We start from the raw sequence: 16,726 nt of genomic DNA on the forward strand, positions 1-16,726 counted from the left end.
TTGGTCTTTACCAAAAAAGTGAAACATGTTTCTGGGGTTTACTATTAAAATAAATAAGAGACCTAACATTGTCCTGTGGTTGGCAACCGAGAAGCGTGTCTTGTTAGCCAAGCTGACAGTTCCATGGTAAGGGGGCATCCAGGAAGCATATTAAAGGAAAAAGCTGAACTAGTGGCAGAATGCCAAGAAAGAGGCTGGAGAGCAACAACTTATCATGCATAAGTATGCAAAAAAAACTACAGCATTTCATTTTTGCTAATTTAAAAGACCATGTATTAATACTAGAACTGCCAACATTCTAATACCTCCTAGATAGAACACCATGGGGTCATTTTTACCCCCTAATGCAACAACGTCAGAAATCGCAAACAGGTCATTTCTAGAAGTTATATGTATAGTATATATGTAAGACTTGACAAAACAACTTTTTAAAATTCAGTTTATGAAGTTTATTCATTTTAGAATTGTGCTTTATTAAACCACTAAATTAAAACATGAACATATTACAATAATTTAATCAATGTAGAATAAGAAAATCACCTAAAATTTAAAACATCGTTTTAATAATAAAGGATTATTTTGTTTACACTGAGAAAACGAACGGAACCGGAGCTTCCGCAGGAAAAGACGCATGCACGCACTCTCCCTCTCTCACTCACACACACACACACACACACAACTTACCACTACACATTGCATAAACTTTCATGGTTCGCTTTCCAAACACTGCATTTCCGCTTTACACCGCAATTTCTTGTCTTCAGTCGACATGGACAGCGGCACATTTGGTGTTTGTGATGCGCAACTGCTTGCAGAGCTCCAAGATGAACTCTTGCCTGGTGATATTTGTCTCCATGCAGCTCCAGTACAGGACACATTCATTAATTGCGGCCAGGTCCAGTTGGGAGCAATGTAAAAAAGTTGTCTGTTGTTACATTTCTCCCCTTGCCCAAATAAGGCTCCATCAACTTCAGAACCACACTCTCTCCTAGACTCTGTGTTACGGGTCGGGTCCCTCCCCAGATAGGGATGTCCATTCACGATATATTTCGTCTCCACATCAGCAGCGATCCAGAACTTGATTCCGAATTTGTCAGGTTTTCTCGGCATGTATTCAGTGAAGTCCGCAGTGAATTTATAAAAATATACTAGAATATGGCTTGAGTTTATTTCTAATAAATTGCACTGTATGTACATTACTCATCCTACCGTGTTGTTTGTTACATCCTAATAATAGACTAACATATTTATACTTAGCGTTGTAATCTCCCCTGGCTAAGAGCAGTGCGATAAAGGCCTTCAACTCAGCCACGCTCAACTCCCAGCCATCCGCTGGTGCGCCTCTGTCACTGTGAGGTCATGGATGTGCTGTAACATCACTCTGTCCATCATGCACATGAATGCACTTGAAGGATCTAAAATGTTTTGGGACTGCACTCTCCTGGTGCATGGTCCTGGCTGGATAGCTCTCCAAACCGACCAGTCCTTGCCCGTCTCATGCCCAAGCTCACATGAACCTCGCAGTGGTTGAGTCGAATATAAATAATAAAAAAGAATAAAAATACGTATAATTAGTTTAGCTGAAAATTGCTAAAATTATGAGAAATGTGTCAAATAAAGAATTCTGATTAAACATAAGAGAAGTGGTTTCGCTGGCTGTAAGCTTACCTGTCATTTGTGCTCCAACAGCAGGGGTGTCCCGCAGTGGTGATATGGGCAAGGTGGGTGGTCGCTCTATTGAGAGTAATTATAGGTTACATTAGATTGTGATGTTTGGTTTATGCCATAGCTAGAGCTTTGAGCTTTGTCATTTTGAAGTTGTACTGTAGGATCCTATCTGTTACCAGAAGCCTATGTCATAATTAGCCACATCTCTCTCCCTATCCTTGTGTACTCTAGTGTGCTCTCCTCTCCCTGTGTTCCTTGTCAGTCCTCTGTTCATCGCTGTGTGTGTGGGTGTGTGTGTACCAGCCTGGGTGGGGCGCCCTGGTTTTCCCTCCTGCTGCTGACCACCGGCACACCTGACGTTCATCATCCAATCAGTCTCCACAGTATATCTACCTGGCTCTACCTCACAACCAGTGCCAGATTGTCTCCGTACTCGACCCAGTTAAGTTTATTGTTACTCGTTGTCGTATCTTGTGTAACCCTGTCTGTCTCTGCCACAGAGTCATTCCCTGCTGGTGATTGCAGCCACCGTGTGCTCTCTGATCTCTGCAACGTCGCTTTCCTGTTCTGCCTGCCACGCTACATGAGCCAGCTGCTTTGCTGTTCTACCTGCCACACTATACAAGCCATATCCAGAAGCCCCACTCAACGCCTCCGCCCTCTGAACCCAGCCGGTCCTCCACGGACTGTGTCGGCAGACTGCACTCCTGTCTCCAGCGGACTACACCTGACCCGCCCGCTCTGGAAGAGCGCTCAACGACCAGTGCTTATTTACAATAAAAACTGTTAAAAACTACTATCCAGTTCTCCACCTCGCTGTGTTCTGCTTTTGGGTCCTTAGATCGTGAATTACGACAGCCTAGGCCTTCTCTTCTTCTTCATCTTTGAGGGGGTGAAGGCCTGTACTCCTCAGATGAAGACGATTCATCAGGTGAAAATGAAGGGTCAGTCACCAACGATATATATGCTGTTTTGACCTCAGTGTAGGCCTATTTGTTTATCAAAAGTGGTTATTATAGATTTTAGAGATTGTGTATAGATTTTAACACCTTTATTATTATGTAGGCCATACAATAGTCAATAGTTTTTTCTAAAATTATATGCTGCATTCAAATTCAGACTGTGTTTAGAAGAAAACTACAACAGTGCGGCGTGGATGGCATCAAAAGAGTCACCGTGCGTGGACATGTCCTTCACAGGTGCAGAGCGCAGGAGAAAATGACCTGTATGGTGAAGGCGGAATGCAAACACAATAAAGCATTCTGTAAATGCCTGAAGTGCTGGGATATCGGGACTCCTGGCGGTTCTAGTGTTAATGATGATTTTTTTCCTTTATTAGATAGGGACTAACTGAAGAGAGACAAGAGAAGGGGGGAGATAGAGGGGATGACATGCAGAAAAGGGCCCCAGGCGGGAATCGAACCCCAGCAGCTGCGGTAAGAATGTCCGCTCTATCAGGTGAGCTTATGGGTGCGCCCGATTTATTAATATAAGTGACCAAATAACAATATGAATAGTTATTTGATCAGCTGGTTGTAATGAACTAAAATGACATTTGGTCTTGTTGGTTAGTTATCACTTATTTGCATGTTGAGCCTATTGAACTCAGTGTCCTGTCATCTCATTGACAAAGGAGAGTACAGGGTCATTGAATGGAACGTAGCTTAACTTTTTTGTTGGGAGAAAATCACCCAAATGATACAGAAAGTATCACAAGCTGCCCAAAACCATTTTTACCTGATCAAATAAAACAAACAAAAAAAAAAACACACACACAATCTGGCAACACTGCTCTCGACTGGCCTCATTCTATAAAAGGTGGTGATGTAGAACGGCCACGACAGTCATTTTGACCGTTTTGAAATTTATATGTGCAATATGTTGAATAAAAAAATAGAATCTTGCTGGTACCTGAGTTTTCCTAAAAGTGTCTGTATTTTTATTTACAATAGGTTTTATATAAATTACACAAAACACAAAGAAAATTTGATAATTTTGACCTATTTCGGCCCTACACGTTCATATTGAATGCAGTGAACTTCGCGCTATTCTATTGTTCTATTGTGCTGGCCCCACAGCACACACGAAGCGAAACATCGGAGATGCGCTCACGGCCTTCTTGTGTGTGTTTGATGATGGCATGCTGAAACATATCAGGGACTGCACTGAGGCTGAGGCACATCAGCAGCGTGGTGACAGCTCATGACCTGACAGTGGCTGAAGTGAAAGTCTTCATAGCCCTGTTGTATATCCAGTAACAGGGTGCAAAAAACATGGAGTTGGGCAGCCTTTGGTCAGAAAAATGGGGCTTTCCGTTATTCAAGGAAACCATGGCCAGAAATCGCTTCAGGGAGATGAAGAGATTCCTGCAGTTCGATAAAAAAAGAGACCCGACGTGTGCGTCTGCAGGATGCCCTGGTATTGGCCACTTGGAGCAAGATCGTTCAGAACAGCACAGCCTGCTACAAGCCCGGTGCCAACATAACCATCGACGAGCAGCTGTTCCCCACCAAGGCCCAGTGCAGATTGGCTGGCTGCAGATGTCAATTCAAAATACATGCTGAAAGGGGCTCCGTTTCTGGGAAAAGAGGAGATGCGGAGCAGAGGTCAGCTTGTGGGAGAGAGTGATAATTTCCTCACTTCTCTGAAACTGGCCACCACCTTACAGGCCAAGGAGACCAGCCTGGTATTAATGACCCATCCATGCACCCCGTCTTCATTTGCTCCTGTCATAATTACTACAGTAACTAGAGGGCTCGGTCACTTGAACGTAAACATTTTTGGCATTTGCTGAAAGGACTGATGCTGTCTTAGAACATTCATATTGGACAATTCTGCAAAACCCCACATTATATCCAATACCAACATTTTAAAAAATCTCTTTCCACAATATCAGTGCATGGCAGCTACAGTATTGTTTCGGTTAGAGAAAGACTGTGGTTACAATTTATTAAGAGGCAATGTTAATTGTAGGTATGTAACTGAACGCAAACTCCAGTCTCCTACATGAAAGTCAGACTCACTTCTGTACAAGCCCATCAAATCTCCTGATGTCCACACCCTTACTTGCCGCCACATCGCTACATAAGATAAACACACTACTTCCTGCATTGGCACTGAATGTAAACCGTGATGTGAGGGAATTGTGCAATATGAACATAGTTCCTAGGAATACTGGGCTGCTACTAAGGAAAGGAAAATAAGGAAGAAAAACTAAATATGTTCAAAAGAATAAATTATCCACATTCTACTCTCAGCTGCTTTAACAAATTGTCTCCAGCCACTTTGCTCTAAGAACTTGATCTCTGGTTGTGTCCTACTCCCACCCATCCATCCATCCCGCTGTAGCCCTACCCCAAACACTTTAATTTAATTTACTTACACTCAGTTGCTCGTTTATTAGGGTAGAGGTACTTTGTGGCGCTGTGAATTTTATTAATTAATGTATTATAATTGCATTATACTGACTGGTGTTTAGATTATTTTGTCCACCCCATTTATATTAATGAGGGTAGGCTAAATAACAGAAACACCACTCTGTATAATGCAATACAGTTCAACAGTAGCACAAACTACATCCTCCAAAATGATCATAAAGTTGAATCAACACCTCTCTACAAGAGATTCAACACAAACTGAACATTAGGACCTTCATGAAGGGAGGATTTATTGCAGGATTGTTGGATTAGCTTGGTGTACCTAATAAACTGGTAGTTTATTTAGTGTATTTATTAACTGTTATTTTCTTGCTGACAAATACAAATGTATAGCATCTACATACACACAACCAGTCACAAACAACACAACTGTTTCCACCATCACACACACACACACACACACACACAAGAAACACACCCCTGTATTGTATCAAAGCAACTCAAACATAAGACCTTCTATCTGTTGGCCTTCATGTTTCTTGTTGTGCTTTGCTTGTCTCATTGTTTGCATGCTCAATTTACTTTTATTACAGTAAATAGAAAAGGAAAAATAAGATAAGATTAAATAAAATAAGATAGGCCTTTATTGATCCCCATAGGGGAAATTCAGTTGTTGCAGCAGCATAAAGACAGAAATATCCTCCTCTCTCGTCCTCTCTCCCCTCTCGTTGTGTCTCCCTCAGCCTCCCTCAGGTCTTCAGAGAGGACCGACTCTCAGCCAGATCATTAATTTATGCCAGCAGCAGAGCCTCTGCAGTAAAAACAGGTGGCAGAGGCAGTAGGAAGATTTATTACATCTCTCTGCAAATACCATTAGTCACTGTGAGTGTCTGTGTTATTTAATTTCTCTATCTGTGTGTGCTGGTTGCTCATTCACATTGTTGGGGCCACTGGGACTCCACAGATGAATTTGTTCATTTGTGTGACAATCCTCCTGACTTCACACCTATATGTGAACTCTTCCCCTGGACCCAGCTTACTGTTACCACTGGCCAGTCTGACAAACCTGAGATGTCACCAGGTCAACAAAAACCCCAGCTCATGTCAGTGTTCTCTCTCTTTCCTCCTGGCCTCTTCACTGCAGCTGGACAGCAGCCACTGTCTTCCAGTGTGTCCTGCTCGGAGCAGACGCGCAGCAGAACCGAACTCTCTGATCTTAAAGCAGCACTGCAAGGGTCTGCTAGATGTCTGCAAACAAGTTTAATTAGCGCCAGCAGCTACGACATGAAGTCTGCCAGCTAGCTTAAGCACCTTTACGGACTGGTAACGTACCTGGGCATTATATATCTTCACATAGCTGAAAAGTGTACTTGGCTAAGCACAGGACTGTTTAGTTTTAACAATGTACATGTACTGATGTGTTTTTCTGAGATTTATTGTTGCAATGTGTTTTCATCTGTTGGATCATTAAGTAGCCATATGCTGATGTTAGTAATATTATGCTCCACACAGACAGTCTTTGCATGCTAACTAACTCCTCTTAACTTGGCACCATTATCCAACACCCACACACCAGTGTTAATTTCGTTAACAAAAACTATGACGAAAAATGTTTGTACACAACCTTTTTTCCATGACGAAGACGAGACATTGATGAGCTAAAGATAGATCTTTGATAATAAGCACTCAGCATATGATGGAGCCCACACACAACAAGGGGCACACTCTGGACTTAATCATCTCCAAGGATCTGAACATTTCTAAGGTTGTGGTGACTGATGTTGCTCTCTCTGATCATTCCTGTGTTTTCTTTGAGAGTGCTATCTCTGCTCACACAAATGTTCAAACTGAGGTAATCACAAAATGGTATATCAATGAAAACAACACTCTTCCACACCCACCCTCTCTTGGGTCTCAGTCAATGAGCTAATCGATAACTTCAATTCTAAAATTACAAATGTTATTGATGCCATTGCACCCACTAAGGTGAAGCCTGTCTCTGGTAAGAAAAGATCTCTGTGGAGAAATGCCACACTGGTAAGAATAGAAAAAAATAATGTTGTAAAGTAGAATGCTGGTGGTGAAAAACAAATGTCCAGGTTCATTATGACATCTTCCTTCGTCATCGCCAAAAACAATAATAATGCACGTGCCTTGTTTGCTACTGTCGACAGGCTAACAAACCCTCCTGTGTCAGTAGCCTATCTACCAAGGTCTGCAATGAATTTGCCTCCTCCTTCAGTGACAAAATTCTGAAAATTAGACAGGCAGTAAGTGCCTCCATACCATGTGCAGGGTATATGTTGTACCTGTGTCCACTTGAAATCAATTCAAATAGCATGACACAATTTGATCCTATTAACCATATAAACTTGAAAGACATTATACAACATCTGAAATCCTCTTCCTGCTGCCTTCATATTCTGCCAACATGCTTTTTCAAAAATGTTTCTAACTGCATAGCCTCAGATCTTCTACAAATTGTCAACATATCTCTTTTCTCAATTGTCTTCCCACAGGCCCTGAGCTGCAGTCATCAAGCCACTCTTAAAAAAGAACAATCTAGACACATCACTAATGATCAATTATAGGCCCATATCAAACCTCCCGTTTTTAAGTAAAATCATTGAAAAAGCTGTTTTTCAACAGCTGAACAACTTCTTGGCATTAAACAGCTTTTGATGTCTTCCAGTCACACCACAGCACTGAGACTGCTTTTGTTAGTCTTCAATGGCATCCACTTGCACGCAGAGAGTGGCAGAATTTCAGTCTTGGTGTTATTGGATCTCAGTGCTGCATTCCACACGGTCGACCACAACATATTACTAGACCGACTGGAAAACTGGGTGGGACTTTCTGGCACAGCATTAAACTGGTTTGAATCCTACTTGAAAGACAGGGATTACTTTGTGTCTATAGGTAATTATACATCTGAGTGGACAAAAATTACATGTTCCCCAAGGTTCCATTCTGGGGCCCCTTCTGTTTAACATCTACATGCTTCCACTGGCTCAGATTATGGAAAACAACAAAATATGTCATCATAATTATGCAGATGACACACAAATCTACATAAAAATGTCACCAGGGGACTATGGTCCTGTTTATTAACTAAACTATTGATAAGTGAGCATTTGAACTCACCATTCCAAAATCCAGAGAGCCATTGAACGCAGCCTTCCAGCTGCCATTGATCAGTGTGACCTGTGACCAGTGATGTCACCAGGTCAATAAAAAGGGGTCAGCGGCCACTGTTCTGTCTCTTTTCTCTGCTCTTCTCTCTATGTCCAGACCTGATGGTTCGCTGAACGTCGGCGTGGTCTGCTTGGCGCACATCCACTGACAAAAGGGTCAAAGGGACCCCGGGTGTTTGGCATCATCCTATGGCGGCGGTAGCCCAGCAGCCAAGCGCTGCCCCGGGTGGCGTCAAACCTAGGTGCGGTGTCTATGTCTTTGTCTTGTGTTGTATTCTCTTGCCTTTCAGGCCCAGTGCTGCCCCGGGCGGCGGGTCAAAGAGACCCGGGTGCGCCACAGTAGACAACTTGTCACTGCTGGCTACCATTCAGTCACATTTCTCTGGGTCAGAGGTATGTTAGCAGCCAGATGAGACAGGGGATGGATACCAGGTTAATACGGCTTTCATCAGTTTTGTTCTAATGCTATGCACTGTTATTTCTGAATCGTCTGCTGGCGGGAAGTAAATGATGCAACATGTTGGGCTGTAATGTGCTGCTAACAGGGATTACTGTATGTATGCACAAGTTAGAGTCTACATCCTGGTGATCTCCTGATGTGCATGCAGGATTCATGTGCAGGTGTTTTGATACCATTGTGCCAATAAGTGGTCTACAAATGTATGGTCTTTCTACTACTTTTCTATTCATACTTTCAGTTCATTTTCTTTTCAATTATTTATATGCATATATTATGCATGATAGTGTTTTATGTAAGCAGGTGGAGGGAACGCTGCTCTGCATTATGCTGCTCTCGCTGCCGAGTCCATTATTTTATTACATTTATCTGGCCAAAGCAATCGCCTTTTCCTGTAGTGCCACCACCAATCAGTCTAGTCAAATATCTTGGACTGGCACACAATGGTTCCCTGATGAATCCTTTTAGGGTTAGAGTGAAATTGGACGGATTCCCATGAAATTCAGTACAGACATTCATGTTCCCCTCAGGATAAATTGCAATAACTTTGGGGAAATTTGTATCTTACAAGTGGCTGTACATTACATATGGGGCCATTATTGTAGCAGAACTATTTACAAATGTGAGTGGAGAGTTGTGTAACTGTATCTCAATCCATGTGTCACACAGGAGAAGTACTAATAGAATAGAAATAGACATAATAATAAATAAGTCTGCAAGCAAATTGAAATATGATACACTATAATACACCTAATCAAAATAAGTACAAGTGGGTATAAAGTATAAAGCAAAGTAAGTGGAACCTTGGAAACAGCTGTAGAGCCTGATGTGTGTTTTGGCTGCTTTGCTCCTGTCAACCTTCTTCAGCTGACTTTGATGATTAATTCATCTAAACCATCAACCTGTCTCTTAGACCCAATTTCAACTAGGCTGCTTAAAAACGTTTTACCATTAATTAGCACTTCTTTACTGGATATGATCAATCTGTCTTTATTAACAGGCTATGTACCACAATCCTTTAAAGTAGCTGTAATTAAACCGCTTCTTAAAAAGCCCACTCTTGATCCTGGGGTTTTAGCCAACTATAGACCTATATCTAACCTTCCTTTTCTTTCTAAGATCCTTGAGAAAGCAGTCGCCAATCATTTGTGTGACTTTCTAAATAACAATAGTTTATTTGAGGATTTTCAGTCAGGGTTTAGAGTGCATCATAGCACAGAGACCGCACTGGTGAAATTACAAATGACCTTTTAATTGCATCAGACAATGGACTTGTCTCTGTACTTGTCTTGTTAGATCTTAGTGCTGCGTTCGACACCATTGACCATCACATCCTATTACAGAGACTAGAACATGTAATTGGAATTAAAGGAACCGCACTAAGCTGGTTTGAATCCTATCTATCAGATCGATCTCAGTTTGTACATGTTAACGGTGAGTCACGGAGTTCCACAAGGTTCTGGGCTTGGACCGATTCTATTCACCTTACATATGCTTCCTCTACGCAGTATTATTAGGAAGCACTCCATAAACTTTCATTGCTATGCAGATGTTACCCAATTATATCTATCGATCAAGCCAGATGAAACTAACCAGTTAACTAAACTTCAAGCATGCCTTGAGGACATAAAACCTGGATGACCTGCAACTTTCTGATGTTAAACTCTGCCAAAACTGAAATTATTGTACTTGGTCCCAAACACCTCAGAGACAAATTATCTAAAGATATAGTTACTCTAAATGGCATTGCCCTGGCCTCCAGCAGCACCATAAGGAACCTCGGAGTTATCTTTGATGAGGATTTGTCCTTTGACTCCCACATGAAACAAACTTCAAGGCACATCCTGTCTCAAAATGATGCCGAAAAATTAGTGCATGCATTTGTTACTTCTAGGCTGGACTACTGCAATTCCTTATTATCCGGCTGCCCGAATAAGACTCTCCAGTTGATCCAGAATGCTGCGGCATGTGTACTGACAAAAACTAGGAAAAGAGATCATATCTCTTCAATATTAGCTTCTCTGCACTGGCTCCCTGTAAAATTTAGAAAAGAATTTAAAATCCTTCTCCTCACCTACAAAGCTCTTAATGGTCTTGCACCATTGTATCTTAAAGATCTCATAATACCATATTATCCGACTAGAACACTGCGCTCCCAGGATGCAGGGTTCCTAGAGTCTTCAAAAGTAGAATGGGAGCCAGAGCCTTCAGTTATTAAGCTCCTCTCCTGTGGAATCAGGTCACAGTTTGGGTTCGGGAGGCAGACACCATCTCCATATTTAAGAGTAGGCTAAAGACTTTCCTCTTTGATAAAGCTTATAATTAGGGCTGGCTTGGGTGAGTCCTGAACCAACCCTTAGTTATGCTGCTATCGGCCTAGACTGCCGGGAGACTTCACATGATGCGCCTCTGTCCTCTCTCCCTCTCCATCTGTATGCTTTTTTATTCCATTACTGCAAGTTACTAACTCAACATCTTCTCTCTCCCGTAGTTTTGTGCTTTCTCATTTCTCTCCTCTCTCCTTCTGTCGCTTTCAGCAGGTATTTCTGCCTCCGGAGCTGCAGAGACTGGATCTGTGGTTGTGGGCCACCTGCTGCCCCCGTGTTCCTGTTCGACAACAGCTACTACAGCTGTTATTGGCTCTGTTACTGATTCTGACATTATTCTTCCTATAGCTGTCATTCCTATTATTACTAATTTATTAATATTAACACTACAATTACTATTCTACTATATAAAAAATAATAATTCTACGTGGTCTTTGCATTGTGCCTCCCTCTCTGCCAGCTCCCCTGACACTTAGAGGGAAGAGTTAAAGAGTTTGATGGCCACAGGCAGAAATGACTTCCTGTGGCGCATTTTGGGGGGATGAGTCTTTCACTGAAGGTACTACTCCTTTGTTTGACCAGCACGTCATGGAGTGGGTGGGAGACGCTTTCCAAGATGGCATGTAGTTTGGCCAGCATCCTCCTCTCTGACACCACCGACAGAGAGTCAAGCTCCACCCCCACAATGTCACTGGCCTTACGGATCAGTTTGTTGAGCTTGTTAGCGTCCGCTACCCTCAACCTGCTGCCCCAGCATGCAACAGCATACAGGATAGCACTGGCCACCACAGACTCATAAAACATCCTTAGCATTGTCTGCCTCTATTTTCTGAGGAGGCTCAGAAAATAGAGGCAGCCCTTCCTGTAAAGAGCTTGAGTGTTCTTAGCCCAGTCCAGTTTTTTGTCCATGTGTACTCCCAGGTACTGCCATCTACTGGTAACCTGTCACGACATATCAAGCCTGTTGCAAGAAATGTTGGTGTCCTGTTTGATAGCACTTTATGTTTTGAGCAACATATCACTAAGTTTGTCCAATCATGTTTTTATCACCTCAGAAACATTGCAAAAATCCGATCTATTTTAAATTTTAGTGTTGCAGAAACTGTTGTACATGCTTTTATCTCCTCACGCCTCGATTATTGTAACAGCCCGTTCACTTGTCTTAATTAAAAAACTTTGAAATGACTGCAGACTGAACAGAACTCAGCTGCTAGGCTGTTAACCAGGACCAAGAGGTACGACCACATCACACTTGTTTCAGCCTCTTTACTTTGGCTCCCTGTTTTTTTTACGATTGATTTTAAGATCTTATTGATTACTTTTAAGGCTTTTCATGGCCTAGCTCCAGACTATATTTTAGACCTTGTAATCCCTTTATGAACCTTCACGTAGTTTGAGATCTTTGGGCAAGGGTCTTATGTCTGTTCCTGAGTCCAGGATGAAAACTAAGGGGGACAGAGCTTTTGCCATCAGGGCCCTGAGGCTCTGGAACAACTTGCCCGAAGAAATTAGGTTGTCTATCTTCGTCTCTTCTCAAAACACATTTTTATCGGAAAGCATATCCTGATTTTACCTGAGCTGTCTGTTTATTTTATTGTTTTTGTGTATTTTATGTATTTTATTTCTTTATATTTCATCATTCACTGTGGTATTTTATTGTTGTGCTTTGTACTTTATTTATACAGCGCTTATCAAAACAAAGCTTTTATTATTATTATTATTATTATTATTATTACTTGTAATCCTCAACAATGTCCACACTGACCCCTTGGATGGCGACAGGGGTCACTGGTGCCTTGGCCCTACGTAAGTCTACAACCAGCTCCTTTGACTTTGACGCATTGAGCTGCAGATGGTTCTGCTCACACCATGAGACAAAGTTACCCACCACAACCCTGTACTCAGTCTCATCACCACCATCACAGGAGGGGTCTGACCATGGAATCTCTAAATGTGTACTGAGATTTGTGAATGTGCACAGGAATTTGCAAATGTGTATTCAGATTTGCAAATGTGTAGACAAATCTGTAAATACATACATAGATATTAATGGGAAGTCTAAGTATGTATTTTCAGCTCTTGGAGCAAAATACTCAGCCATTAATATCTATGTACGTATTTACAGATTTGTATACACATTTGCAAATCTGAATACATATTTGGAGATTTGTTTTACACATTTACAAATCTGATTACGCACACAAGGATTCTGAATAGACCTTTGCAAATTCCTGTACATATTTATACATCACTACTCATTTTGAGATTCTTTTTCATATTTACAAATCTGATTATGCACACAGGGATTGAGATACAGTTACACAACTCTCCACTCACAATAGTTCTGCTACAATAATTGCCACATAATTGCATTCATTGGGGCTGAACACTACAAGTTTGAAAAAGAAAAAAATCTGGCGGTGTTGTGTTAGAAAGAAGTGAGCTTACCCGACCTCTGTAGCCCATTCTTCATCTCTGCTTGAGGCTAGCAGGTCCAGGCTACATTAGCTGCTACTAGCATAACACACCCGAATCTCCGACCGAACTGTTGGCAGTCAAATAGTGTTGTGGGTAATGTAGGCGCCAGGTTTTTGACAAAGAAGAATGCCTGAAATAAAAAAGATGATCTCTCTGGTTCTGCTGCATTGACTTTTTTGACAATGTTACAGGAGTGCAATACTAAAGCCATGGAGTGTTATTTTAAATACTTTTTAAAGAAACTCTGTCTGATCAATTAGTGATAAGACATTTACATTTTCTGGAAAGATAACAGAACATGCCAACAGCTCATCACCAGCAATAAACTGGAAGCTGTGTACCCCAAAGGATGTGGAATTTGCATCATCTTCTGCTCTGGGCCTTTTCCACTGAGTGTCTCTGCTGTTTTACTTGAAATAAAATGTCTACTAGTCGAGGGATGGGGCTTAGGGCCACAGAGTTTGCAAGTTTTTGCTGCAATGCTAAATTTGTGCTCATTACTTTACCTGAGCCAGAGCCTCAGAGGCAGCTTCAACCTGATGCAACACACACCTGCAGCTAGTTGAGCTGATGTAGACACTAGGCTGTTGTTGGTGTGCTGCTGTTATTGGTTGTAGCAGAGTAAAGATGTAATGTCAGTGGATCCTGAAATTTGGCTTTGGGAAGGACTCAAGAGAATTATTTACTGTCAAAGTGTTTTGGTTAGTCCAAAAGCATGGAGAAGTTGGTTTTCTTCCCCCAAACCAAACCTACTATTACTGTTTCTTATGTTGGGATTCAGGTAGGGCAGGTTTGGTTATTAGCAAAATATCAAAGATATTTATGAATATGAATAAAAGTATTAACATTTTCAAAATATTATGTTGGATTAATAATTACGGGGCACCACCCTGGGAGCTGGGACCGATAACCAAACGTGAAAAACAGCTTCAAAAAAGGTGGCTGCCCACTTAGATTAATAATCAATAACTTCAGCCAACTAACCACTATCATCTACTCTAAACACAAGGGGAGAGCCAAAATTGAGGACAAACGCTCTATTTATCCTCAAGATGGCGTGGAGCGTAACTAGTTATGCTACCACATTATCTGGGTTGATTGAGATGTGTGTGTAAGCGTCTATATGTACGTGTAAATGCGTGTGGGTTAGTGAAGAGGAGAGAGAAAGAAAAGCACAGACTGATGTACAAAGATCATGGTAAGACACAATAGCTGTCCCTTTATCACACAGGAACCCGGCAGTGAACTTACATTTTACACAACAGCTGTGTTAGTGGACTTTGGTCTGATAAAGAAAAATTATTACCTTTCACAGTGGCTAAAACTAACACAAGTAAATGGTCCAACGGCTTGGTACCGACACAAAAATGAAATATGCTAAGCACAAAAACACAGCAGAAACAGGATAGGGCGGTTTGTTACTTTCCACAATAATGCAAAGCACAATTCACTGCCCAGACACACGCCTCTTACTTGAAATCACTCTTGATAGCGATTTACTGTGTCAGTCCATTTGGATTATCTGGCGGAGTCCTCTCAGGCTCGGATGCTGATGTAGCTGGGTCCTGCGCTGTCGGCAGGTTCAATGGCAAAACTGTTCCCTTGGGCAACAGAGGAGGAAGCAGCAGTTGACTTTTAGTGGGGAGAGACCGTGGCTCAGCAGTTATCTTTCTCTCCATGAAGAAAAACAGTAAACCCGTATCTTCCTTCTGCAGGCAAAGATTATGTGGAATATAATTGAGATCTAAAAAGTGTTTCAGCAAACACAAAACAGTCTATTGCTCGTCCAGCAAGTTAAGACCTTCCTAGTGGAAATTAACAAGAGGGGCACCTCCTGTAGTAACTAGAGTTAAAGTGGAAAGACAGTGATCAACCAGTGTGCTCTGCTTTTATAGAGGTGATGATGTCATAACCAGAGTACAGGAGATTCCAGCTCTCTGATAGTGGCTCGTCCATTAGGAATCCAGGGTTTGGATTCAAACTTAATCTAATCTCGCACCCAGGTGTGATTTAACAGCTTGAAGAGGTCTAGCACTGTTTTACTGTTTGGCCTTTTGTTTTCCATTCAATTGCCTCTTAGTCAAGACTACCTTTTCGAAGTAGGCCTCTGTCTTTGTTCTCCACATGTGGCATGGTGAGGCCCAACATTTGCAATACAAACCACCACTCACTCACACACACACAAACACACACACTTCCCCATTGTCACCTGCACCTTGAAATCAATTGGTAGTCATGAATCAAATGCCCTGCAAATCTCCTGTTTCTCAATACTGAATTAATCAGCATGGATTTCATCGGTGACTTGGGAGAAGACAAACCCAAATGATGCTGCAAATAAAATTCAGCTCACTCTTCCAGCAGCTTGGTGTGAGATGAAGAGAATTCGAATTTTGGGACCTCAGAGAAAAGCAGAGAGACAGTAAGCCAAGGCTAAAACGTCCTGAGCACTGAATTCATTATACTGTTCAGTTTATTTGACAATTTATTCCTGTTTATTATTCAAACAGTCATATTTTCTCCTACACTCTGACTCCAAACTCTGTATTAGGTGCAGAAAAAAAGGAAAATTAAGGACTTAAAATTCAGTATGGAGTAGTCAAAATGCAAATCAATTTCAAATCAAGCATTTCAAATAGAATTAAACCAGACGATGTGACATGATGATTGCTAGTATATGGATAGCAGAATGTGGTTTCTTCAGTACATGGAGTATTCTGTGTCTTATTTTAGCTGATATGACTTTCACATTAATCTATTTTTACCTTGTTAAACTACATCAGCGCTGTCAAATACTGGTTCATATTATGTACCACAGTATTGCTGCTGTCAGTCTGTTTGCTTGTAGGTGTGTATGTGCTGATCTATAATCTGACATATCCAGCTCTAAACACAAATACAGTTAGTTTTTTAGCAGATGTGCTTCTGATTCATGCCACAGCACTCAGGTTTGACATTTGCACTGGGCAGTCCATTCACAACCAAGCCCCCACTAATCTCTATAAACAGATGTATGCATATGAATGCAGAATCTGTAGGACAAGATTTTAGTATCAGAAGCATTCTGGTTTCCTTTTGTTGTCAGAGCAGTATTGACCAATCATGTTTGAGCGTTTTTTGTTTGCATGCAGGACTGTGTGGAGAGCAAAAGAGGTGGAACCCATTGGCCGAAATGCAATCTTGGAACCCATTGACTATTGTCTGATGATGATTTAGCTTTTTATC

The 16,726-nt window shown here is 41.6% G+C and overlaps 1 long non-coding RNA gene across 3 annotated transcripts; it reads right to left on the reverse strand.

The window, feature by feature from the left end:
- Positions 1–287: 287 nt before the first annotated feature.
- On the reverse strand, positions 288–15,350 carry LOC122871180. 3 transcript variants are annotated; one of them, XR_006376810.1, is made up of 5 exons: positions 14,975–15,350; positions 13,472–13,631; positions 8,190–8,621; positions 1,669–4,246; positions 288–1,517 (listed from the first exon to the last, which is right to left on the reverse strand). It is a non-coding gene; the product is annotated as an uncharacterized LOC122871180 (long non-coding RNA). The 3 variants fall into 3 exon arrangements; XR_006376811.1 differs by lacking the exon at positions 8,190–8,621 and having other exon boundaries at positions 289–1,517; XR_006376812.1 differs by lacking the exon at positions 8,190–8,621 and having other exon boundaries at positions 306–1,517; positions 1,669–1,734.
- Positions 15,351–16,726: the final 1,376 nt, after the last annotated feature.

This window comes from Siniperca chuatsi, linkage group LG23, assembly GCF_020085105.1.
Source record: "Siniperca chuatsi isolate FFG_IHB_CAS linkage group LG23, ASM2008510v1, whole genome shotgun sequence".
Classification (NCBI taxonomy): Eukaryota; Metazoa; Chordata; class Actinopteri; order Centrarchiformes; family Sinipercidae; genus Siniperca; species Siniperca chuatsi.